We start from the raw sequence: 26287 nt of genomic DNA, 5'->3' as shown, positions 1-26287 counted from the left end.
CGACATTTTGTTGATGGCTCAGTGTCCTGTCCAACTGCAAACCCACTTGGTTTGGACGATCAAGCTCTTGCAGTCTCTAGGATTTCTAGTGAATCCTCAAAAATCTCTTTTACATCCCTCTCAGTCGATCGAGTTCCTGGGTTTCCTAGTTGACTCAGTCTCTTGTCACCTGCTCTTGCCTTCCCAGAAAATCAAGTCTATCAAGAGGGAGTTGACATTACTGTTGTCCAAACAGAGTGTGTCCTTACGATCGATCGCTCGGATTGTAGGGCTGTTGGCTTTATCCATTCAGGCGATCTTTCTGGGTCCCTTACACTATCGGGCCCTGCAACGACTCAAGATCAGACACTTGCAGAAAGGTCTTCGCTATTCCGATCTTGTTCCTCTGTCACCAGACGCGAAGCCGGAGATGGTGTGGTGGCTCGACCACATGGAGGCTTGGAACGGGAAAGCCCTGTTCGGCTCTACTCCGGATGTGGTGCTGGAGTCGGATGCGAGTCTTTGGGGCTGGGGAGCCCGTTGTGGGTCTGTGACTACGGGCGGCCATTGGTCACAAGACGAACTGAGTCTTCACTTCAATTGTCTGGAGCTCCTGGCGGGATCATTTGCGATCCGCAGTCTTGCTCCTCAGGCCACCAGCTGTTGCATACTCCTCCGCATGGACAACATCTCTGCGGTGCGGTATGTGAACAAGCTGAGAGGGACGAGGTCGAAGCTCTTGGCCGAAATTGCTAAGGACTTCTGGCACTTCTGCCTTCAGAGGAAGATCACTCTTATTGCAGAGTATCTCCTGGGTCACCAGAATCAGGGGGCCGATTGGAACTCTCGCCATCTTCTGGACTTCAGCGATTGGCGGCTTCATTCCAGAGTGTTTCGGAACCTGTCTCGCCTCTGGGGTCGGCCTTGGATCGATCTTTTCGCCTCTCGCCTCAATGCCCAATTGCCCAGGTTTTACAGCTGGCGTCCGGATCCGGAGGCTATGGCCACGGATGCTTTTCTTCAGACTTGGCCCCCTCAGCTCTGCTATGCGTTACCCCCGTTCATGATGGTTCCGCGAGTCCTGGCTCGAACAAAGCACTTCCAGTCGGAAGTCATTCTGATAGCTCCTCTTTGGAGAACTCAGGCATGGTTTCCGGATCTTCTGGAGATGAGTTGCTCGACGCCGTTCCTTCTTCCACAGTAGTGGAACTTATTGTTGGACCCTCTGCTCAACCCGCATCCTCTGATTCTGTCCGGTCAGCTCCGGCTGGTTGCGTGGCGAATTTCGGGGAACGCTGGAAAGTCCCTGGCTTATCTGGAGACGCTACACGCTTTATCGGGGAAGCTTGGGCCCCCAACACGCACAAGGGTTATGCATCAGCTTGGCGTCAATGGTGTTGTTGGTGTTCTGAACGGAACTTGGATCCTGCTTCAGCGGATGCTACTTTAGTGGTTAATTTTCTTGCTTCCATAGCTTCTTCTGGTTCTGCTTATAGGACAGTCAGTTCTTTTCGCTCCACTGTTTCTGCGGGCCACGATTTTGTTGACGGGAAGCCTGTTGGGGAGCATCCCTTGATTTCTAAATTACTTTGTGGCATTCGGCTGGTTAAACCGCCTTGTCCAAAGTTTGTTGCTCTTTGGGATGTCTCCATTGTCTTACGTTTTCTGGAGGCTTGGCCTCCCAACTCTTCCTTGTCTCATAAGCAACTTTCAGCAAAGTTGACGATGTTACTTTGTTTGGTGTCTTGTAAACGCATTTCAGATGTGCGGGCGTTGGACCTCGCGGGGCGTTCGTTTTCTCCGGACGGGGTCACTTTTACAATTTCCCGGCGCACCAAATGTAATATGTCTTCTGTGACATATCCAGCTTTTCCTCAGAACCCACAGTTATGTGTGGTCCAATGCATAAAAGATTATGAGGTAAGTACTGCTCCTTTTCGTCAAGATGGGTCTGGTCAGTTGCTGATTGCTTTGCAAAAGCCTTTTAAGCCTGTGGCGCCGGCTACCCTGGCCCGTTGGGTACGTTGGCTTATGTCTGAGGCTGGCATTGATATCTCCATTTTCGGAGCCCATTCCACGCGGGGTGCCATGGCCTCTAAGGCTTTTACTGTTGGTGTGAGTTTGACGGACATTATGAAGGCCGCTGATTGGTCTTCCAATACTGTGTTTAAAACGTTTTATTTCAAACCCATTGTGGATATTTCTTCTGTTGTGGTGGCTCAGCTTTAAACAAGCATAATCTGACCCTGCTGTCCTGCCATAGAATTAAACATTTGCAAACATTCGTGACAAGAATTTTCAATTCTATTAAGGACACGGAGGCAAGGATTATCCCACCCAAATGTATTTTTAATGCATTTTTCATGTATACTCTCATTGCCATGGCATTGTGACTTGTTTCTTGCACTATTTCCCTACCCTTTGTATTTTTGCCTTCCATGGTACTGGGATGGTGTATTACGGCTCTGATTTTCTTTTAGGTTCTGACCAGAAGTGAGATTCTTCAGTTCTCTCCTGCCTTGGTTCCAGCCTTTCGGATTCTGGATCTGTGGAGTTTGGCCTGCTCCAGTCTCCTGCTCCTTGGTTCCTTTGGATGTCTCCTGATGTTCGTTCTCCTGCTGCCTTCGGATGTTGCCTCCAGGCTGTTCTTCGGTTCCACGTGAATTGACTCTTAACTGTTTTATTTTTACTGGACTATGAAAGAGGAAGTCTTGCCCTCTATGGTTGTTTATATAGGGATATGTTCTCTATGGTTGCCTAAGGGCTCATGGGATTTGTAGTTTTTCATTTCTTTACTGTGTTCCTATTGGCTGCTGTCTATAGTAAAGAAATCGAGAAAGCATAATCCTCGCCTCCGTGTCCTTAATAGAATTGAAAATTCTTGTGACGAATGTTTGCAAATTTTTAAGTATCACCGCATTTCTCACTTCCTGCACGATAAATCCGTAACACGTCCAAATGCCCACCAAACTCTCTTTTAAATCCTCTAATCACCAATCACAATCGTCCAACCTTCCATAACCACTGGTCCACCAATCAGCATCATGGGCTAGATGTAGGTAATTCTATTTTACCACTTCTAAAATACCGAATTTTACCGATTCGGTATTTAAGAAGTGGTAAAATAGAAGGGGGCACATGTAGGTATTTCAGAATCGGTAAATACCGAATCTGTAAGATTCGGTATTTACCGATTCGGTAAATACAGAATCGGTATACCCCATTGATTCCTATGGGCCTTGAAGCCCATAGGAATCAATGGTGAATACCGATTCGGTATTTACCGATTCGGTAAATTCCGATTTTTGCAAGGGTGCAGGGGGTGTCACTTTGACACCCTCTGGCACCCCAATTCCGGACTTGTGTGCCATGTGGCACACAGACATGCCCTAAGGGCATGTCTGTGTGTCACATTGCACAGGTGTGCATGCACAGATGTGCATGCACACCTGGATTCGGTATTTTACCACCCAAATGGATTGGGTGGTAAAATACCGAATCTGAAAGAGCTGCGGCACTCAAAGACGTGCTACCTACATGTGCTTTTACAGAATCGGTATTTTTACCGAGTCTGTATTTACCGATTCGGTAATTTTACCGAATCTGTAAATACAGATTCAGTAAAATACCAATTCTGTAAAGCATGCTCCTACATTAGAAAACCCTAATACCGTTCGGAAACGGCCGTTTTCGACCGGTATTAGGGCTCCTACATCGGGCCCCATGTCTTAATTAAGGGCCCAAAAGTTTCCTCTCTCGTCCGCTACCGTCACATGGCTGCGTATATCTAATGCCTTTCTTCCTGTTTTCACGATCAAAACACTGTGTTCCCTCTCTGGTCCGCCAGTGCATTTTCCCCTTACCAATCACCACGCATCCATATTATTCACAGGGTTATTCCAAAGCAGCTAAGATTACCACGGCTTACTCCCATTCAAGATGACACTAACTTCCTATTAAATGAGAAATGCAACGCTATATTTTCTGAACGCCTTCCCCGTGGCTTTCCCTACAATCCGTTGTACCGGAAATAGTTCATGGTAAACGAACTACCAATCCAAGGGTGTGTATCATACCTGCTAACCAATCAAACCACATTTCACCTGCTGCTTTCAATCTTGCCACGTACCATAGCTTCCATTGCGATCCATATATCGGAAATGGTTCAGGGTGAACAAACTACCAATCAAAGTGTATGTATCATACCTGCCAACCAATCCGACAACATTTCTCCAACTGCTTTCATTCTTACCTCGTACCTTAAATAACACACCAATATTCCTATTCATATCAATAATCTATCTCGAAAACGATTAAAGTATACTTCAAATTAACATAATCCCCAATAAGGTAAGAAAAAACCTCAAGATACGGGAGCCTCGATATTTCTACACGACATCAAACTGCGCGCAGATCCTAGCGATGACCTTCCCAATCGGAAACAACTCCTGAATGGTGTATTCAAGTATTCATGTCAATACTCCTGTTACCTCGCCACTTAAAAAACTCACCAAACCTTGTAGGGCCACATGTCTATAAGGCTATACCCAAGCACCATTTAAATCCTCACAAACAGCAATACACATCCTTAATATCTGCAACAAAACTCCCCAATGTCATGAACCCAACCTTAACAGTGCGCATTCCTCTGCTCCATTGGAAATCCCTAGAATAGTAGAGTAAAGATCAGAGGCAAATGCCTTTTAATGCCTCATGGGACCCCATGATAAACATCCCTGCTCAAATTATCCCAACGGCTCAACTTATCCTATATAACTCAATCAACCAGTCCCATTCTACGTCACTCTGCAATGTTCCCTCATATTCAAGCATACTCAATTTAATATGGCCAACCATACCAACCCACACATCGCTTCTGTAAAATCACCTCAATATGTATGATATATTAAATCTTTAATATAGATCACAGGAAGTGGGGGTAATTCAAATTATGTATTCTCTCGCTTACATGATCCTAAATCCGCACCTGTACACTGCTCCAGTCAGTCAATACATCAAGTGCTGTCATAGTCAGTACTTTCAAGGAAACAAAAGGTCCTCAGCATAAAGGAAATCATGCAAAAATATTATATAGACCACAACAGGCTACTATATATTTCTGTCTCTTGTCCAGCCGGACAGGAAATTTAATAGTCAAGTAAATTGTTATGGGTAAAGGTACATTTTAGCAGCAAAGCATTATTATACAGTAGGGCACAGTCCTGTACCGTACAGGGGAGGGGAAAGTGAGAAAGTAATAAAGTGAAAGAATTTCAGGCAAACAGGGTGAGCTATCAGGGCACTGTTTTGGATCAAAATTATCAGTGTGTCCTGGAGTAACACATACATACAATAATATAAAAAGGTAAAACGTATGTCTACTCAAAGGAGTCGACGTTTCGATCCCATGCTCGACTCCTTTGAGTAGACATGCTAAACATTTTCCAAATACTTCTTAGAAAATATAGAACACTCCTTGGACATCTTGCCCAGCACACACAGCAACCTCTCACTGACCAGGAAGTCAAGTAAAGAATGGAGCTCCTTCCAAAAATTACCCTTCTCCTTCTGACCCTCACAAACATCCTCAACAAAGCTAGGCCATTATCCCACTACTGGAAATTCATTCTCTCAGCAATCTTACAAGAAATCAAAGGCTCCAACCTGGCTGAATATCAATTATGTGTTGCAAATTAAAGGAATCATCCCTGGTTCACCTAAAGTTGGTCATGTTTCTCCATTACTGAAAGGTGATGACTCTGAAATTTAGACAGCTTGTTCACGACCGCTCCTGTTGAGAAACTGTCTGTTTGCGTTGCGAAAGCTGCAGCTCAAGTAAAAATCTACTCGCGCGGCAGAAAGGAAGCAGCACCTGCTTGTGCTGTGCCTGGTGCCATTTGTGATGATTGCACAGTGTGTACAAGCATCTGGCACTGAAAATCAGCACAAACAGCATTTATCTAACACACTCCACAGCTTTCGGAGTTGTTTTTGCACTTTGTGGAGTTGCACGTAGTGGAACTCTACAAACTCTGCCCAGGCTTAGTGAGTACCGCCTACTTCTGAGGTAAAGTGCTGATGTGATTTGTGTGAAAACTTAAATTACCTCCTGAATCCAAAAATGTGACTTTATTATTGGTGTGACATACAGGGGTAAGATTCAAAGGCGTGGTGGCAATGTTCTTGGGATGTGTAAACTATCCCCAGCATCACTCTTATACGGTCAACATGTTTCGGCACCTATTGCCCATAAGGGTCCAAGCCTTCGTCAGAACTGGCTTCTGAGATCGGCAAATTATTTTTATAGGGTGGGACGAGCAAAGGGTGACTTAGCCACATTGATTGCAGTTACTTCGCCATTGATTTTAAAGAAAATGTCAATATCAACAGAACATTATCAGCTTTTGTATTTTTATTCTGTAGGGAAGCAGGCCATTATCATTATCAATTTTTATAACAACATTTTAGATAAATCAAAGAGTAAGGTTATTAACCTACTAGAAGATGACTTGGATCACTTTTTGGATGGAGTAGTAGGATACTATGTTTTAGTCTGGGTGGGTGATTTTAACTGTGCCAAATGTGATTTTGAAACGGCAGAACCCTGTGGACATTGTTATACATTTGGCGACAAGATCCCCCATTTTTCACATCATCTGTATGGAGAAACTATTAACAATGCTGTTCATAAATATGACCTTGTAACTTTACATCCCACTACAGAGGATGGGGAAACAAATATACAAACTTTCATAGGAGCAAGGTCATCTTCAAATATAGATCATATCATCAAATCAGCTAATTGTAGCGAATTGGTGATAAAAGTGCGGGTTAATATTAGCTTCTTTAGTGACCAGAATTCCTTAACAGCGTCATTGAGACTAAACCTGCATCAAAAAGAACTAGGAAAGGACGTTGATAGCGACATTACCACACAGTGGACAAATGGAGTTTCAATTAAATGGTCAGGTGTGAACCCAACCTCATTCATGGAAAATCTTAAAGGGAAAAAACAAAAAAATCTGGATATTTGTTTAAATAGTGCTTCCAAGAATATGACCATCATAACAGCTTTTTGTAATATTACAACCGAAATTGCCGGTGATTTAATAATTAAAAGGAGAAAGAAGACACGTGATCCTAATCCCAGATGGTTTAACCATGAATGCAAAAAATTGAATTGGGATCTGAAATTGGTTCTCAAGCAAAAGCCAAGAGATAGTATAAGGAGTAGTACGATGAGGAGAGATTGAAATAGCCATGTGGAAAAGTGCGAATGGAAAAGCTGCAGGCGCGGACGGGGTACCCATCGATGTTTTTAAGTATAAAACTGATTTTTGGATACCAATTTTAATGAATGATTTTAACGCTACCCTCGGGGGCATTTTACCTGCAACTTGGTTCGAAAGTATCATTGTTCTAATTTTTTTTAAAGTAGATAGAGGGAAGTCAAAATGCTACCGTCAATATCTCTTCTTGATTCCACATCCAAATTAATGGGCGGAATCATGCTGGAAAGACTCGAAAACTGGGCAAGTGAGGAAAAGTTTTTAACTGATGCCCAGTATTGTTTCAGAAGAGATATTGGGATGGTAAAGCAATGCTTAAACTTAGAATTATTAACCCCTTCCATGCTCATGACGATCTCAGCTCTTCATGAGGCACAGTTGAGCTGTGCTGATGACGCGCTGAGCTCGTCATGAATAATGGAGCTTTCCTTACATCAGCACAGGGGAAAAATAACCACAGCAGCGATGTGGTTAATAGGGAAATATAACTTAGCGAAGGAAGGAGGGCTCCACCTCTGTTTTGTTGACCTCACTAGCGCTTTCGACCTACTCAATCACCGCAAACTATGGGAAACACTGATAGCGCTAGGAGCCCCTACCAATATAATTATATATTTATCCCAGATCTATACCTTTTTAACCTCTAGGGTACGGTTTGGAAAAATGGGGGAATGCACACCTGTTTTTAGGGTCACGCGTGGCATCAGACAGGGTTGTGTATTAATGCCCCTCCTCTTCTCCCTCTATATAAATAATGTTGACCCCTTTTTACAAAAGTTAACTGTGGATGCCCCGAACATTGGGACATGCCTCAGGCCAGTATTGCTATATGCTGATGATGCTGTCCTAATATCAAGGACAGCAAATGGCCTGCAAAGCATAGTAGAGAATTTTGCAGTGTTCATGACTGACAAAGACCTTAACCCCTTCTTCCGTGCTCCCTTCGGCCATTGCCAGTGCTGCGAACGGCCAACAACCGTCCCAGCCACTCAATAGAAGTTATGTAACATGACATTTTTAAGGGTTACAGAGAGTATCTTAAGATTTTCAGCTAAAATAGGTAATCAAATCATCCGAGAAATCCTGACTTTGTATCAGAGCAAATGTATTACAGGGGTTTGCTATGGGCTGCAATTTAGGGGAGAGTTAACATCGCCCCCCTATACATTTTAGAAAATAAGTTTTTAAAAAGATTGTTGGCAATCCCTAGTGCAACAGCAAATTACATAGTACACAAAGAACTCTCAGTCCTGTACCTAAGTGACTCCATACAAATGGCTGGTCACAGTTTCTGGCATGGAATTTGGGCTAAAGACGAAACTAAATTTACAAAAGAATTAATTATGGATTGTTTAGCCCTCGATCACAGTAGGAAAATACCTTGGCTGGAGTACATTTTTGGTCTCCAATACTATTGTGAACTGGATATTGATAGGAAGAATCCTATACTTATACAGGAGATTAGTAAAAAAGTTTTGAAGGTAAGATTTTTAAATGCCACGGATAATGAAAGTACAGTGTTGTTTCCTATTGTGAACATCCACTTATGAGGGTATACAGCCATACTTAATACTGGTGAGAAATGTACAGCAGAGATTTCATTTAACTAGACTAAGGATGGGTACAATACATTATTTAGCTGCATTTCCTAGAATGGATAAATGGTATCATAAATTACCAAATTGTCCATGCGATGGGAAATCCAAACAATCCACGTTGCCTTTTACTCTTTCTTGCAGTTTTTATAAAGACATCAGGAAATCAGTTTTAAAACCACTTTTGTTTATCAAAAAGGCTTTTTAACTATAAATAGGCTTTTAACTTTATATGCAGTCTGGAAAATGTGAAAATCATTAGTGCTGTCTCTCTCTTTGTACAACTCGCAATTAGGAAAAGAAAAGACTATTCACATTTGGATGTATTGTAATATGAAAATCAGGATGATTTAGCTTAGCTCTACCTCCTTGTTCTGACGCAGGAGGTGGCATTTGCACTTTATGCATGTTAAATGCACTTTCTTGCATAAGCACTTTATACCCCATATATATATATGTTCTGCAATTTGACAAGTCTGAACTGTATAACTGACTCTTAAATAATGACACTTTACACTTTAGATTTGTCCTCATGTACTAGTACTTGTTTTATCTTAAACATTTTACTTGACGATTTTTAAACTGTTAAGTTGCATACCTTTTATGATATAATGTAGAAATGTACCTTGATTAGTATGCTTTGATGTTGATATTTGTTCCACCTAATAAAGCTGATTTTGATTTGATTTGTTTTGACTCATAAGTAGTGACTAAAGAGTCAAAAGATTTACTATAAGCGATTCCCGAGAACAGTACCACCACACCTTTTAATCTTACCCCTGTATGCCAAAGTCAACCCAGCAAAAACAGAATTCCTCCTCATCTTACCAGCCAATTGTAATCTCCCAATAAACCCATTGCTCAAAAATATTGTGTTTTGAACACAACTGCATATATCCTGGTCTGAGTGAACTGCTGAAATACTTACTTTGACAAACGCTGCAACCTATAAGACAATTCCATCAATATTGCAAAATGTGCTCAACTCCATTTCTAAAATGTTAAAAATAATTAAAAAATACGCCCCAGAGAAGCACTTTAAACAAATCACACAGGCCCTCATCCTCTCATGACTGGACCATCTCTGACTCCAGGAAATATGATCACAGAAACACTGATGATGTTCGTTTAACTAGAGACAAGGATGCTGCATGGGCGGTTCCTCCCCTAGATATTTTGCCAATCCACAAATGGTCACAAGTAGCCCTCCAATTAAAGGCATTAACTATTGAGTTGGGGTTTGGGGCCCTCAATGGAAGAACAAAATCTGACTTAAAAGGACCTCGCACATATAATAAATTAAACTGTACAAATAGAATCAACTATATTCTAGTTGACTTAAGGCTGTAGTCATCTGTTACCGATCATACTAGAAAGACTAGGAAGTGACCACAATCCTCTTTCGCTGTCTATGCAGGCTTTGTGTGAGAATACTCCTTCTTTTTCCGGTCTGACTTCCAACAGAAGGGACTTTGCTCTGACAACTGACAAATGTCATTTAAAGGGCACTAGGTAGCAACTCGCCCAGATATACCAACAGATGTTGATGATTTTAAAGCAGTCCTTACATATGCTTAGGTACCCTAAAATAGGCCTGGGTAGGAACTAAATTAGTAAGAATTGTTCTTGGTTTAACAAGGATTGTCACAAGATCAATTGCTATTTAGCCAAAGCCAATAAAACCAAGGATATGACACACATTCATCTCCAGATGTCCTGGCTACTCTCCCTGATTCTTACTATGTCCTCCGTGCCGACCGCCCGGATGGGAAAAACCGGTGGTGGAGTGGCCATAATTATTCACTCCAAATTTCAGCTTTAACTCTTGCCTTACCCCCGTATCCCTTCTGTAGACTTCCTGGTCGCCCGTTCGACAACTCCTCTATACTCATTTTAGGAGATTTTAATTTCTGGCCCCATGACCACTGGGAATATCCGACGTCCAAGGAATTCACTGAATCTCTTTGCTGCCTCAACTTCACGACTTTGATCCACCTCCCCACCCACTCTGGTGGCCATATCCTGGACCAGATTTGGGTTGCCAATATCTACGCCTCGTCTCTGTCCATTTCCCCTGCATCTGGTCAGACCATTCGTTGATTTCCCTTTCCCTCGATTTAGGGGCTGTTAATAAAGTTTACCCACCTAAAAATAGATGGCTCCGCAACTGGAACCATGTGGACATGCCTGCCTTGTGGGCCTCCCTTGCGGCCTCCTCCCCTTGCCTAGCAGACTCCTCCCCAGACTCACAGGCAGCCACCCTCAATAAGTGGCTTATCGGCCTGTGAGTCAGTCGCCCCTCCCAAGTTTGTCAGGTCTTGTCGCTCCCATGAGGCTAATAGGTGGTTCACTGAAAACCTCAAAGCTCTTAAACTCTCCCTAAGACAAGCCGAACGCCACTGGAGACGTAGGTACTGTCCCATTCACAAGTCCCAGTATTCCGCCCTTCTTCGCAGCTATAAAAAGGCTATTCTGACGACCAAAACGGAGTACTTCTCTGCCAAAATTCTCCTAGCCAGTAACAAGCCCAAGGAGATTTTTTCCATTGTCCACAATCTTGCAGCTGCAGATAAAGTACAACCCAAACCGGTTCCCTCCCAATCCCTTTGTAATTCCCTTAACTCCTACTTTATTGAGAAGATAGCTGCCATTAAACATAACATACCCCAGGCCCCTCTCCTTTCTTCCCCCCACTCCTGCCATTCCTTCCGTCTTTCTTGACTCGTTTCCTTTACTCTCAGAAGAGACTTTCCTTGGTCTCTTAAGGAAAGTTAAATCTGGGTCCCCCTTGGACTGTTGCCCTGCCCGTATACTTAAGGAGGTCTTTTCTAACTGTCCTGTTCCCCCTCTCACCTCTTAATACATCTATTCAACAGGGCATTGTCCCAGCTGCTTTCAAATCGGCCATTATCACCCCCATCCTGAAAAAACCCGGGAGTGACCCTTCCTCCCTCCCCAACTTCTGCCCCATTTCCCTACTCCCTTTCCTAGGAAAGACTCTTGAGAACTACATCACCTCTTGCCTTTCGACTTTTGTTGAGGATAACCATCTTTTAGCCTCCCACCAGGCCGGCTTTCGTCCAGTTCACTCGACAAAATCCGTGGTTCTATCAGTCCTGGACGAGCTTAGGCAATATGCGGACTCCAACTTCTCCCAGGCCTTGGTCCTCCTCGACCTGTCCGCTGCCTTCGACACGGTCGATCACTCCATCCTTCTCGACCGTGTCGAGGGCGCGGGCATTCGGAGGTCCGCCCTGGCCTGGCTCACCTCTTTCCTAGGGGGCCGGACTCAGGCCGTCCACCTGGACGGCTTCTCGGCCTCTCCCTGCCCGGTCACTTGTGGGGTCCCACAAGGTTCTGTTTTTTCCCCCCTTCTTTTTAACCTTTATATTCACCCCCTTATCTTGGCCTTACAAAACATGGAGGTGACAGTCTACAACTATGCAGACGACCTCCAGCTCATCTTCAATCTTTCCCCTTCCCCTGACTCCAGTTCCAATCTCTGTTCTGTCCTTACTTTTATATTCGAATGGATGAATTCCAACCAGCTCAAATTAAACCCAGAAAAAACAGAGCTGCTACTCACTGGCAGCCTCCCTAGTCCTTGGTCCCCTGCATTCTGTCCCCCTGCCCTTGGTCCCCCTCCTTCCCCTTCCACCAAAGCAAAAACCCTAGGTATCTTAGTCAGCCAGGATCTGACCATGCGCCCTCAGATCAGCGCCGTTGTATCATCTTGCTTCCTATCCCTACGCATCATCCGAAAAATCTCCAGTTTATTTTCTGTTGAGGCCCTTAAGCTCATTGTCATGGCCATGATTATCTCCCGCATGGACTATGGCAATGGACTTTTCGTAGGAATTCCGGCGTGTGATCTCCTGCGCCTTCAGCTCATTCAGAATCAGGCAGCCCGCCTGATATATCAGCTTCCTAAGTACCATCGCGTCACTCCCCTTCTCAAATCCCTTCACTGGCTCCCCATCTCCCAACTCTCCCTTTTCAAGTTGGGTTGCCTTACCTTCATGGCTCTTGCAGGCACTGCCTCCGGTTTTGTCAATTCTAAAATTCAGCCCTATCTTTCTAAGAGAGACCTTTGTTCATCTACCCAAGTCCTTTTAGTAGTTCCTCGCTTCAAGAGGAAAAACACGGTGGCCTCCGGTTCTCCACTCTTGCCCCCACTTTCTGGAACGCCTTCCCCTTTTCCATCCGGTCCATAACTAACTATATGGATTTCCGGAAAGCTCTTAAAACTCATCTTTTCTCCTTAGCTTTTCCCTTAAAATAATTTTCTTTAGCTCTCCTGTTTCCCTTTCCTTTTCCGTCTGAATTCTGGTCATAGCGCCATGAAACCGCCTGGTGTTAGTGCGCTCAACAAATACTTTTAACTTCTAACTTCAACTTCACATTCCCATGATTCGGAAAGCCTATTAAGGGGCTACAATTCATGCCAAAAATAAACTGGTATGAAGAACGCATGCTCAGTTAGTGATTTTTCCAAATTTTGGTTACTGGTTGCACGGGGCGTCCCTTCAACTACATTTGAACCCACAAATATTGTCGCTCCATCTGACTGGGTTGACTAATTTCATTAATTATATTCTGACGACTTTCCAAGCACAAGTCAGGACACCACTTCAGCTTCATCTTCCTTTATTTGCTCCACACAAATGTTTGACATCTCAGATATTGACCAATCCTTAAATGCCGGTACGATGGGTAGGGCTGACGTGCCGGATTAACTCCCAACTGATATATTTATATCTGATATGGAGGCCTGGACTCATTCCATTCTAAGGATTGGCAATGCTATTGCTGAGGGGGGTTCCTATCCCTGACGCCTGGAAGGAAGCAATAGTACTAAAATGGCGACAGATCCGAAATAAGCAACTCCAGAACTATTAGTTTAATAGACTGCCTGTAAAAAGTATTTTGACATTTCTTGTTGGCAAAAATCCAAGATTGGATATCGGAGAAAGATGTCCTTATACCTTTCCTAGCCTGGTTCCATAGGAAAGTATCTACTATTGATCAGGTTTATCATTTTTTGCTGATTTGTTAAAAGACCGTTGTAATCCGCACAATGTTATTCATTAATGCAGTGGTTCCCAAACTTTTTTAACCCGTGGCTCCCTTGACCAATTTGACAGCTGGCGGTGGCTCCCCACCATTTTTTTGCGGGTGGGGGCGTAAGCAAGACCTCGGGAATACTTCCTGTTGGCTTCCTTAAATTAATTTGGATGCAATTAAGGTATTAGGGATAACTTGCAATGCAATAGGTCTCGCATTTGCAAAAGTTTGAGCTATTGGTATTGTAAATGACATTGAGGAAAGGAAAGAGGATAGTCCCATTCACTTGAGTGTGTGCTGTCTCTTTCTAGTAGTCCTGCTTAGATAGCTAGGCCCATTTTCTGAAATGATGAGACCTGGCCTACAAAGGTGGAAGCACTTCTCCTGGGTCCAGCTCTTGTAATGTTATGTTGTTATGAAACGTTGTAAATTCTTTATATAGTTCACATTCGCCAATTACCCGGGCTGTCTCTGCTTTGGTATTGAATTTGTCTGCAGCTGTAGGTTGTTCTGTGGGGCACGCCTCAGTGGAGGGTTGCATGGGGGCTTGCCCTAGCTGCATGAGTAAGTGTGGTGTGGAATAGGTAAAGGGCTTACCCTTCAAATGGAGTCTGTGTGGAGTGGGGTCTTGCGATCTGCCATCCAAACCTGGGTGGCAATTCGACTGGATATTGGTGTAATGGTGACCATATAAGCTTCTGAGAACAGGCTCTTGCACGATCATCAGTGTCACTAGCATCCATCCCCAGGGACAGTCACTTGGACTTTAAATATATTATTATTACACAATTCAATGGACCTCGTTTTATTTACATTATAAAGGATACTCTGGGGCAGCCATGCTGAGAGTAAATAATGACCTGCAGGTGCGCACAGTGCTCTGCAGCAGACCTGCCCTTTGAGCCAGCCACTGGCAGTGCCTGGCCTCTTCCACAGCACTGGGTCCCCTACGCTGGATCCCGGATGGAAAGTATCTGGAGCAAACAGAGATGCTAAACGTATTTTTCCCAAACAGTCCTCCACCGAGTAAACCGGGTGGTGGAATAAAGTTCACTGAGTAGAAAGGTGCGTAATCAGGAGGACACAGACCTACCATTTCCTCCTGGGGTGATTTCTCCTTCCTATCCCTTACTATTCGGCAGACTGCCAAGAAGTAGATTTATCACTGTGTTGTTTTTACAGTAAATGGTAGCGTTTCGTTTTTAATGATGTTTCCCTCAGCAACGCAAAAACACGCTAACGGGTGTGTTGAAAAGCAAAACGCCTCTCAGTGCTGCTCTGTGGTTCTCAGCCAGGGGCACATCGCGCACGGTGCCCCTGGCTACTGATAACGGCGCAGCAGGGCGCCGCGGCGCACAGTTTGGGAACCACAGCATTAATGGGTACACAGTCTAAATATCGATTCCTAATTGTCCACCTACAGAAATATCGAGTTGGAAATATCGAAGGTAGAGAATATCGATGTCAAGAATATCATTGGACAGAGTATCGAAGTAATATTGAATTTGTTTATATCGATGTAAGTAATATCGATGTTACTAATATCGATACTTGTATTATTTTTATGTATTTTATTATGTAGGTGTAATAGGTTTTTGTTAAGTATTTTAATTGTGTTAAGTTATATGTATACAATTTTTATATAATAATAATGTTATTTTTAAGTAAATTTAATGTTTTAGTACTGGAGCGGGTTGTGGATTTATAGGGGAATAGGGTGGGAAGTAATTTAAATATAGTAAATTAATGATTAATTTTTAGGAATTATACATAAATTGTAATTATTTTTTGTTTTTATTTCTGTAGCAGGTTGTGGGTTTATAGGGGAATTGGGTGGGAAGTAATTTAATTGTCATTAATTAATGATTTATATATTTTTTTGTAATGGATAATTATTTTATTTTTAATTAGTTATTAATTGGCAATTAATTATTTTATTTGATAAAAAATTTTTGATTTGGTAATTGTTGTTTTTAATAATTAACTAATTTTTTTAATTAGAAATACATATTTTTAATTGTGATATCATTTTTTTAATTGGTAATTCATTTTTTAATTGCTAAATATTTTGTTAATTGGCAATAAATATTTTTAATTGGTAATTATTTTTTATTAATTGGAAAATATTTTACATTAATTGGTAATCAATGTTTCATAAAAAGTATTATTAGTTTTGAAAAATAATGTTATTGTTTCATCATTTTTAATTGTGAATTAATTTTAAATAATTCATTTTTTTGTAATGGAAAATATTTTTTGTTTAATATTTAATATTTGTTAATTATTATTTATTGGTATTTGTTGTTAATTTATTGTTAATTAATTATTCAATTGTAATTGCTTTCAATAATTATTAATTGTTTGTATATGATGTAGATTTATTTAAAATTTCAATTATACTTTGTTTTTAATATAAAATATTTATAGTTATGTTATATTTAAATTATACACTATCCAACGCTTTCCCTATTGCTGCACCCTCTGGAGTTGGAAAAGTATTTTTTCCCCTACGCTCTCCAACGCTTTCCCTACTGTTGCACCCTCTGGAGTTGGAATAGTAATTTTTACCCCTAGGCTATCCAACGCTGTCCCTACTGTTGGACACTCTGGAGTTGGAATAGAAATTTTTACCCCTACGCAATCCAACGCTTTCCCTACTGTTACATCTTCTGGAGTTGGAATAGTAATTTTTACCCATACGCTATCCAACGCTTTCCCTACTGTTACACTCACTGGAGTGAAAATAGTAATTTTTACCGCTACGCTATCCAACGATTTCCCTGCTGTTGCACTCGCTGGAGTGGAAATAGTAATTTTTACCCCTACGCTATCCAACGATTTCCCTACTGTTGCACCCTCTGGAGTTGGAATAGTAATTTTTACCCCTAGGCTATCCAACGCTTTCCCTACTGTTGCACCCTCTGGAGTTGGAATAGTAATTTTTACCCCTACGCTTTCCAACGCTTTCCCTACTGTTGCACCCTCTGGAGTTGGAATAGTAATTTTTACCCCTACGCAATCCAACACTTTCCCTACTGTTACACTCTCTGGAGTGGAAATAGTACATTTTTTACCCCTACACTATCCAACGTTTTCCCCACTGTTTCACTCTCTGGAGTTGGAATAGTATTTTTTACTGATACGCTATCCAACGCTTTCCCTACTGTTGCACCCTCTGGAGTTGGAATAGTAATTTTTACCCCTACGCTATCCAACTCTTTCCCTACTGTTACACTCACTGAAGTGGGAATAGTAATTTCTACCCACCCGCTATCCAACGCTTTCCCTACTGTTGCACTCTCTGGAGTGGGAATTGTAATTTTTACCCCTATGCTATCCAACGCTTTCCCTACTGTTGCACTCTCTGGAGTGGCAATAGTAATTTTTACCCTTACGCTATCCAACGCTTTCCCTACTGTTGCACTCTCTGTAATGGGAATAATAATTTTTACCCCTACGCTATCCAACGTTTTCCCTACTGTTGCACCCTCTGGAGTTGGAATAGTAATTTTTTCCCCTAGGCTATCCAACGCTTTCCCTACTGTTGCACGCTCTGGAGTTGGAATAGTAATTTTTACCCCTACGCTTTCCAACGCTTTCCCTACTTTTGCACCCTCTGGAGTTGGAATAGTAATTTTTACCCACCCGCTATCCAACGCTTTCCCTACTGTTGCACTCTCTGGAGTGGAAATAGTACATTTTTTACCCCTACACTATCCAACGTTTTCCCTACTGTTTCACTCTCTGGAGTTGGAATAGTAATTTTTACTGATACGCTATCCAACGCTTTCCCTACTGTTGCACCCTCTGGAGTTGGAATAGTAATTTTTACCCCTACGCTATCCAACTCTTTCCCTACTGTTGCACTCACTGAAGTGGGAATAGTAATTTTTACCCACCCGCTATCCAACGCTTTCCCTACTGTTGCACTCTCTGGAGTGGGAATTGTAATTTTTACCCCTATGCTATCCAACGCTTTCCCTACTGTTGCACTCTCTGGAGTGGCAATAGTAATTTTTACCCTTACGCTATCCAACGCTTTCCCTACTGTTGCACCCTCTGGAGTTGGAATAGTAATTTTTACCCACCCGCTATCCAACGCTTTCCCTACTGTTGCACTCTCTGGAGTGGGAATAGTACATTTTTTACCCCTACACTATCCAACGTTTTTCCTACTGTTTCACTCTCTGGAGTGGCAATAGTAATTTTTACCCCTACGCTATCCAACGATTTCCCTACTGTTGCACCCTCTGGAGTTGGAATAGTAATTTTTACCCCTAGGCTATCCAACGCTTTCCCTACTGTTGCACCCTCTGGAGTTGGAATAGTAATTTTTACCCCTACGCTTTCCAACGCTTTCCCTACTGTTGCACCCTCTGGAGTTGGAATAGTAATTTTTACCCCTACGCAATCCAACACTTTCCCTACTGTTACACTCTCTGGAGTGGAAATAGTACATTTTTTACCCCTACACTATCCAACGTTTTCCCCACTGTTTCACTCTCTGGAGTTGGAATAGTATTTTTTACTGATACGCTATCCAACGCTTTCCCTACTGTTGCACCCTCTGGAGTTGGAATAGTAATTTTTACCCCTACGCTATCCAACTCTTGCCCTACTGTTACACTCACTGAAGTGGGAATAGTAATTTTTACCCACCCGCTATCCAACGCTTTCCCTACTGTTGCACTCTCTGGAGTGGGAATTGTAATTTTTACCCCTATGCTATCCAACGCTTTCCCTACTGTTGCACTCTCTGGAGTGGCAATAGTAATTTTTACCCTTACGCTATCCAACGCTTTCCCTACTGTTGCACTCTCTGTAATGGGAATAATAATTTTTACCCCTACGCTATCCAACGTTTTCCCTACTGTTGCACCCTCTGGAGTTGGAATAGTAATTTTTCCCCTAGGCTATCCAACGCTTTCCCTACTGTTGCACGCTCTGGAATTGGAATAGTAATTTTTACCCCTACGCTTTCCCTACTGTTGCACCCTCTGGAGTTGGAATAGTAATTTTTACCCACCCGCTATCCAACGCTTTCCCTACTGTTGCACTCTCTGGAGTGGAAATAGTAAATTTTTCACCCCTACACTATCCAACGTTTTCCCTACTGTTTCACTCTCGGGAGTTGGAATAGTAATTTTTACTGATACGCTATCCAACGCTTTCCCTACTGTTGCACCCTCTGGAGTTGGAATAGTAATTTTTACCCCTACGCTATCCAACTCTTTCCCTACTGTTGCACTCACTGAAGTGGGAATAGTAATTTTTACCCACCCGCTATCCAACGCTTTCCCTACTGTTGCACTCTCTGGAGTGGGAATTGTAATTTTTACCCCTATGCTATCCAACCCTTTCCCTACTGTTGCACTCTCTGGAGTGGCAATAGTAATTTTTACCCTTACGCTATCCAACGCTTTCCCTACTGTTACATTCTCTGGAGTGGGAATAGTAATTTTATGTTCTACGCTATCCAATGTTTTCATTACTGTAGTTTTTTTGGGACTTTAAATAGTAGTTTTATTTATTTATGTATTTAATATTTTTTGTATTATTTTAGACAATGTTGTATTTCATTCATTTCAAAAATATTGAAAGTATATATATTTTTTTAATTTACTAAATATAATTATTGATTTTTATTTATGTTATTATTTTATGTGTGTAGATGTATTTGTAATTTATAGTATTTGTTAATAATGTATATGTAATTAAAATAATTATAAAAATTATTATTAAGTAAGTATATGATATATATATTTTGTTTATTGTTAATTAAAGTTTTATTATTAAATATGTATTATTTATTAATTTTAAACATTATTAAAAATGTTTAAATATGTTTATTTTATTTATAAGGATTAATTACTTTATTTTACTTTTTTTTTTACAGAAAAAAACAACAATATTTTTAACATCGATATTTTGGTTTCGATATTTTTGTACTTACCATGTTGTAGATAGGGTGTCGATATAATTGCCTTCGATATTCCAGCGTTGATGTTTTGTAGGTCGATATTCTGTCTATCGATATTCTGTTAGAGATTCTCATTAATGCTGCACTGTGTGCATTTTGGACAGCAAATGTCTTTGCGCAAGTGTTTAAATATCTGCAATCTAAAACTAGACAATATGTATTGTCCGGTTTTGATTCGGGAAACAAAGGATTGTTCTTTGGTGAAGTACATGTTTCAATGGCCCCTTGGTATTCAAGTTGATCTAAGATCTCCCTGACCTGTTTTTTAGCTTCTTGCTTTATAGTATATTGCCTTTGTGCATTGGGTGAAACTTTTAATGGGAGCACGTGGTGGGTTGAATTCTCATCCCATCTGGTATGATTTTTGTATAACGATGGAGCTAGGTCAACTGCTCACTCCCGTGCATATGTGTATTTAAGGTATATGGGAACGAGGTTGGAGAGATATGGAAAAAGTATATCTTCTCCCCTTGGGCACTCCATTATGAATGCTGGTAGCCAATCTTGTTCAGCTAACAGAATGTTATAACCAGATGAAAAGTTCTTCCAAAAGAGACCTTTTATTTTTCTGGTCTTGTCCCCCTCCATCCGGAGTGTTATTTCATGTAACTTATGTGGGACACGCACCCTTTTATCTGGTGTTTCCACTGTGATGTAATCATTTAAGTCCGCTGTCACCAGAAATTCCTTCAGGTTCTGGCGAGCTATTGTTACTTCTGCTGCAGTGTCTAGCATCATCAGAGCCCATTCCCAGTTCAGAAGTTGTATCCTCAGAATTCTGTGCATGTCTGATTTTAAGGCCTGCAACCTTCTTCTTTTTAAGCCAAGGTTCTGATTTTGGCTTATCTTCTTTTTTTGAAGTATAGTTTTGAGTGTGCTGCTCACCTCTGGACTTTGTACGCTCTTCCTTGTGTTCTGACCGTCCTTCTCTCTCTGAGTTTTTCGATGAACCCTGAAAGGAACGAGAGGAACGTGTATCAGTATCCTGATACCTGTCAGGTTTCCTAATATTATCCCTATTCCTAAGGTTGTACCTCTTTTCAGAGTGCTCCTGTGGAGGAGATCTACTTTCCGATTGAGATCTTTTTTCTGTATAATTTTGTTGTTTTTTATTATCCCACTTCTTTTTAGAAGAAGAAGCAGGTGTCTGCTTAGAATTGTCCTTTTCAGGACTGCCCATCAGTTGAGGTTTTAAAGCTTTCCCACTCAAACAATCTCTGCCTAATTCTGCATACGCAGTTTTAATTATTTTGGGTAGTTTGTATGGTTGGTCTAATGTACTGAACTCCCTTAGGTGTTGGCGGATTGCTACTGCTGCTGCTTTCCCTTTAATATTTGCTAGTATTATGGCTGATACCTGGTTGTAGTTATTTAGTAACTTTATCCCTAAGTTCAGAGCAGGCTCTGCTGAATATACCCCAAGTGGTACAATCCTCTAATTGTGGTGTTATCCCCAAGGGCAAGCAGATTGTTAGCATTCTGTGTTTTTAAAATGGGGTAGTATTCGGGAATACTGTCTCTAACTGTGTTATTTTCTGAGCTACACAGAATGGCATTTGTTTGCATTTTGTGGACATTTTGCCCATTATTGCGTGTAATGTTTGTGGAGTGATTTTAGTTGCTGTACTCTGAGATTGAGTTCCATTTGTTGCATCTGCTGCTGGTTGGACTGTGAAAGTCCTCTTGACAAATTATTTTATGTTTCTGTAGATTTTAAATAATTCTTTGTGTTGAGTGAGTACGTCGCTGTGTGCCATTGTTTCAATGTCAGGATGAGGTGTGTAGCCTGCTAATATAGAATGTTGCTCCTGATCTTCCTAACTGACCAAGTCTTACTCCTCCTCTTAAGTGGGGTAGGGCGCCTTTAAGCCAGTATTGGTGTTCCTGGTAAGTGAGTGGAATCTCTCTGTCTTCGAACGGACAATATTCCTCTGGTGCATCTCCCACTGTGAATGTGTGAAATGTATGTGTTATTGCATCGGCTGCTGGGAATGTAACCCATGAGTAGAATACCTCTGTTTTGTTTGATTCATGTGTCTCAATCACAAAAGCTACTACGCCACCCCTAGCTTGTAAGCCATTTTCTAATAGTTTTAGGGTGATTGTACGTCTGTATTTAGGTGCAATTAGGATTACAGTAAAATCTTCTTCTCCTGTTGAGATGCGTCAAGCCACCACCGGTGGATCTTCTCCCTCAGTCATTTTTGTAATGAAGAAGTTTATTCAAGGTAACCAAGATAAGGTTTTATGCACAATTGTTTAGGAACAGTATGTCTTGCCAAGCTTGATTAACCAGCAGCCAATAAATAGGATATTTCGCCTACTCATCTGTGGCGGAGTTTGTGCCCACCCACTCCAGACGTCTCTGGCGTTTTTGTGAGTAGGGGTCTCTGAGAATAAGCACGACTGAACTACTCAGATTCTACTGTTAAATAAGTACCAAACCAATGTCGGTGGCGCCATTTTGTGTAGTTCCTATAGTACCCATGCAGGGCCTGTGCGTTTGGATAACATAACCTGTAGGATTGGTGGCAAACTAACTCTGAGCACCTCCACCAAATATGATAGCCTGTTTGCATTAGCTAGCTCACAGTGCCAATAGAATCTCCTCTTATTAGTGAGAGAACAGTTTCTGACAACCTTAGAACATGACAACCCTGATCCCCCAGGATCATGGAATCAATATGCTCCCTTTCGCTCAGTCACTCGTGCTCACTTAGTTTCTCTCAGATAGTTACACTAAAGAAAAAGTTGGGCGTGTTACAATAAGTATTTATTGCACAGTTTGTCTAGTGTAAAATATATGTGCTGCAACAACCATTAGGCAGTAGCAGAGTTATATGGTCAGCAGTACAGTGAATATAAAAGGATAGTACAGTTCTACCATTTTGCAATAGTCATGAACCCATACATGGATACAAAATGCATGATAAAAAAAAGCGTGCTTACTCCTATGATGCCTATCTAGTTGTACCTAAGTGTACATAGCTTGTGAGTAGGTGTAAAGCCAAGAATCCCTCTAGGTTTAGTCTAACCCAGGGGTACTCATAGTACAGACATCATACCTGTGTTTCCCGAGTTTTTTTTTTAAAGTGTCTGCAGCAGCGAGAGAGACTCTTGCTGCTTTGTGGGGGCTGCCGGCGGGCGATCCTAGGAATGGCCAGAGTAAAGCTGCAGGGGCCTAAGGAGAGGTGAAATACAAAGGCATCATTAACATGCAAATGGTCTTTTAATGACCTGTGAAGTGCTCGGTGCGGCTGTGAGTGTGTGTGTGCCCCGGCTGGCGCACAGGCAGGGTGAGGTGACCGAGGGAGTGGGAGGGAAAGGGAGGGGGAGGGGGACGGAGAGGGAGAGAGAGAGAGAGAGTGAGTGAGAGGGAGTGAGTGAGTGAGTGAGTGAGTGAGAGGGAGTGAGAGTGAGAGGGAGTGAGGGAGAGGGAGAGGGAGTGCGTGAGAGGGAGTGAGTGAGAGGGAGTGAGTGAGAGGGAGTGAGTGACTGAGAGGGAGTGAGAGAGTGTGAGTGGGAGTGAGTGAGTGGGAGTGAGAGGGAGAGTGAGAGGGAGGGAGAGGGAGTGAGTGAGAGAGAGGGAGTGAGTGAGGGAGAGGGAGTGAGTGAGGGAGCGGGAGTGAGTGAGTGAGGGAGAGGGAGTGAGTGAGGGAGAGTGAGTGAGTGAGGGAGAGGGAGTGAGTGAGGGAGAGGGAGTTAGTGGGAGTGAGTAAATGAGTTGAGTGAGTGAGAGGGAGTGAGTGAGCGGGAGTGAGTGAGGGATGAAGTGAGTGAGAGGGATGGAGTGAGTGGGAGGGAGGGAGTGGGAGGGAGGGAGGGAGTGAGTGGGAGGGAGTGGGAGGGAGTGAGTGAGAGGGTGGGAGAGAGAGAGGGAGTGAGTGGGAGGGAGTGAGTGAGAGGGAGGGAGTGAATGAGAGGGATGGAGTGAGTGAGAGGGATGGAGTGAGTGGGAGGGAGGGAGTGAGTGGGAGGGAGGGTGTTGCGTGTTTATCTAGGTTCCTGATCGATACTGTGACCTTATGCCCCTATTCGGCTATAAATCCATTTATTCCCTATATTGGCATAACCGTTCAAGTGCGATTTTCTGAAAAGTCATCTCTGGCCTCACACGAACAGAGCCACATTCCAGCATAGTTCCCTCTGCCACTTCCTTTGCGACCAATTAGTGCAATGACAGAGCAGTAGTCACTATCTGATATTCCTAGATAACACTCCGAGTTCTTCAACAAGATAAAAACTTAGCAAACCTGGAAATCCCCGCTTGCTATGTTTTGATTAGTAATGGAACTCTAATGAGCAACTGATAACTATCACTTCCTAGTGACATCTTTAATTGACGTCTTATGTCCAGCAAACTTGCGTCAAACCCGGCACCTGTCAGGTATAAATATTACCAACGTTGCCTTAAGCAATGTGAGCTGCAAGCTACTGTTGCTGATGCTGGCTGCCTGCAAGACCCTGTGTTGGTAAATCTAGCACTCTGTCGCTGCAGCCTGCTATCCTGTGGTGGTGAAGCTGCTGATACCATTATCGCTGCCAAAGTGCGAACTATGGTGCAGTACGCTTAAGGAGCTGAACAGACCGTCCCTCTGCGAAGACATCCAGCAGATTCCAGCTGCCCGCGGACGCTGTCCCCCCTCCTTCCTCGACGCGCTGAAGAAAAGCCGCTGCCTTTCTCGTGCAGAGAAATCCAGCTACAGCGTTTCCGGTTTACCCTCGCAGGTGACTGGGATATCGAGAGAGACCCCTGAAGGAGATACCAATCCTCCATCATTCTATTCAGAGGTATGGTGTTGACTAAACCCTTAGACGAGAATTCTTGAAACAAACCTTGGCAAAACCAACTTAACTTAAAGCTACTTACTTACTCCCCTTTCACGTGTTAGGCTTAGGTCAGGCACACTGGGGTAGGCTTAGTTAGAAGCACCAGTTGAGTATGTTAGCCTAATGTATACATGACTGTATATATGTTTTATTACTTTTAAACCATTGTATGGCTAAGAAACCATATCAATGCTTTTACAGTTCTATTTCGCAATACTTATCTTACTGTACGTACTTTTTATAATAACAATTATTGCAATTGTGGCAATACATTTCTCTTGTACGAGAAGAAAGACTGTTCAATAAATGTTAACCCTTTATTGACAAACGCCCGTCTCTCTATTCTCTACATCTCGTGAAAGTAAACTGCACTAGACTGACTGAGTGAAATACATGTCTATTGTTTCACACGACCCTAGAGATTGACTCTCGATCTGAGGAGCAAAGTTGTCATGTTGCACGGTTGTTGGAAAGCTGAATCCCTTCTTGTCTGTGCCAAGGAAGCTGATCACTTCCTATGCAGAGAAGAAAGTTTCCAGTGACCTCTGAGCTAGTTGGTAACACAACCCAATTAAGTTTAGCATAGTCAGTGGAGGCCTGGAATATCCGCAGTTCCACGTCGATACTACTGTTTATGTTATTCCAATGCGCAGGGCCTAGTGGGAAACTAGGAACTACACTACATGGCGCCCTAATGTTTGGTAAGACGATAAACTAACGCAAGACTTTTAGAGTAACTCAGTCGTGCATATTTCACACCACTTTCTCCCGTAAATACTCCAATAGACGTCTGGAGTGGGTGAAAGGTTAAAATCCGCCCGACCTTAGTAGGAAGAGATTCCTATGTAAAGCTCTGGTTTATTCAACGTTGAAGGATACAGTGTTCCAAAATATTGTGCACCTAATCTTTGTCTCCTTGGAGACCTACTCTGCAAAAATTGCATTTATACAATGCCAGTAGAAAATAACGGAACCACTGGGGGCGCAGCAGATGCGACTCAGCAAGGTCCCGAACACACAGACCCGGATGCTATTATCATCCCGGTCCACTTAAGAAGATCTATAAAGTTAAAACTTATAGAAAACGGACTGACACCTCAAGGTGGTACGGTCGTCTTCGTGATAGAGGCTCACGAATATCGGCAGACAGAGGTATTCTATTCATGGATAAACTTTCCAGCGGTAAACCCTATAACAAAAGAGTTTCACTATTACAAAATAGAGAAACCCCCGGAAGAGTACGCTCCTTTCGAGGAGATTGAAATTCCACTTAAATTTCAAGAGCACCTGCTCTGGTTTAATGGCGCCCTAAAACACAATGATAACATAACTAGGCTCGGTCCACTAGGTAGACCAGGAGCAACGTGGCCGGTTCTAGCCAGCTACACACCACACCCTGACATTGCAAAAGGATCACTGAAATATTATCGACGGACACATTATCGACTTACCAAAATATCGTTGACAAATTATCGACGACAAAAATATCGACTTACTATACTTATTACACAAACTACAAAAATATCGAGTAAAAAATATCGAGTACTAAC

The sequence above is a fragment of the Lissotriton vulgaris genome, chromosome 1_1 (genome assembly GCF_964263255.1).
Source record: "Lissotriton vulgaris chromosome 1_1, aLisVul1.2, whole genome shotgun sequence".
NCBI lineage: Eukaryota > Metazoa > Chordata > Amphibia > Caudata > Salamandridae > Lissotriton > Lissotriton vulgaris.
The sequence above is the reverse complement of the archived record's forward strand: the minus strand, read 5'-3'. Positions refer to the sequence as shown.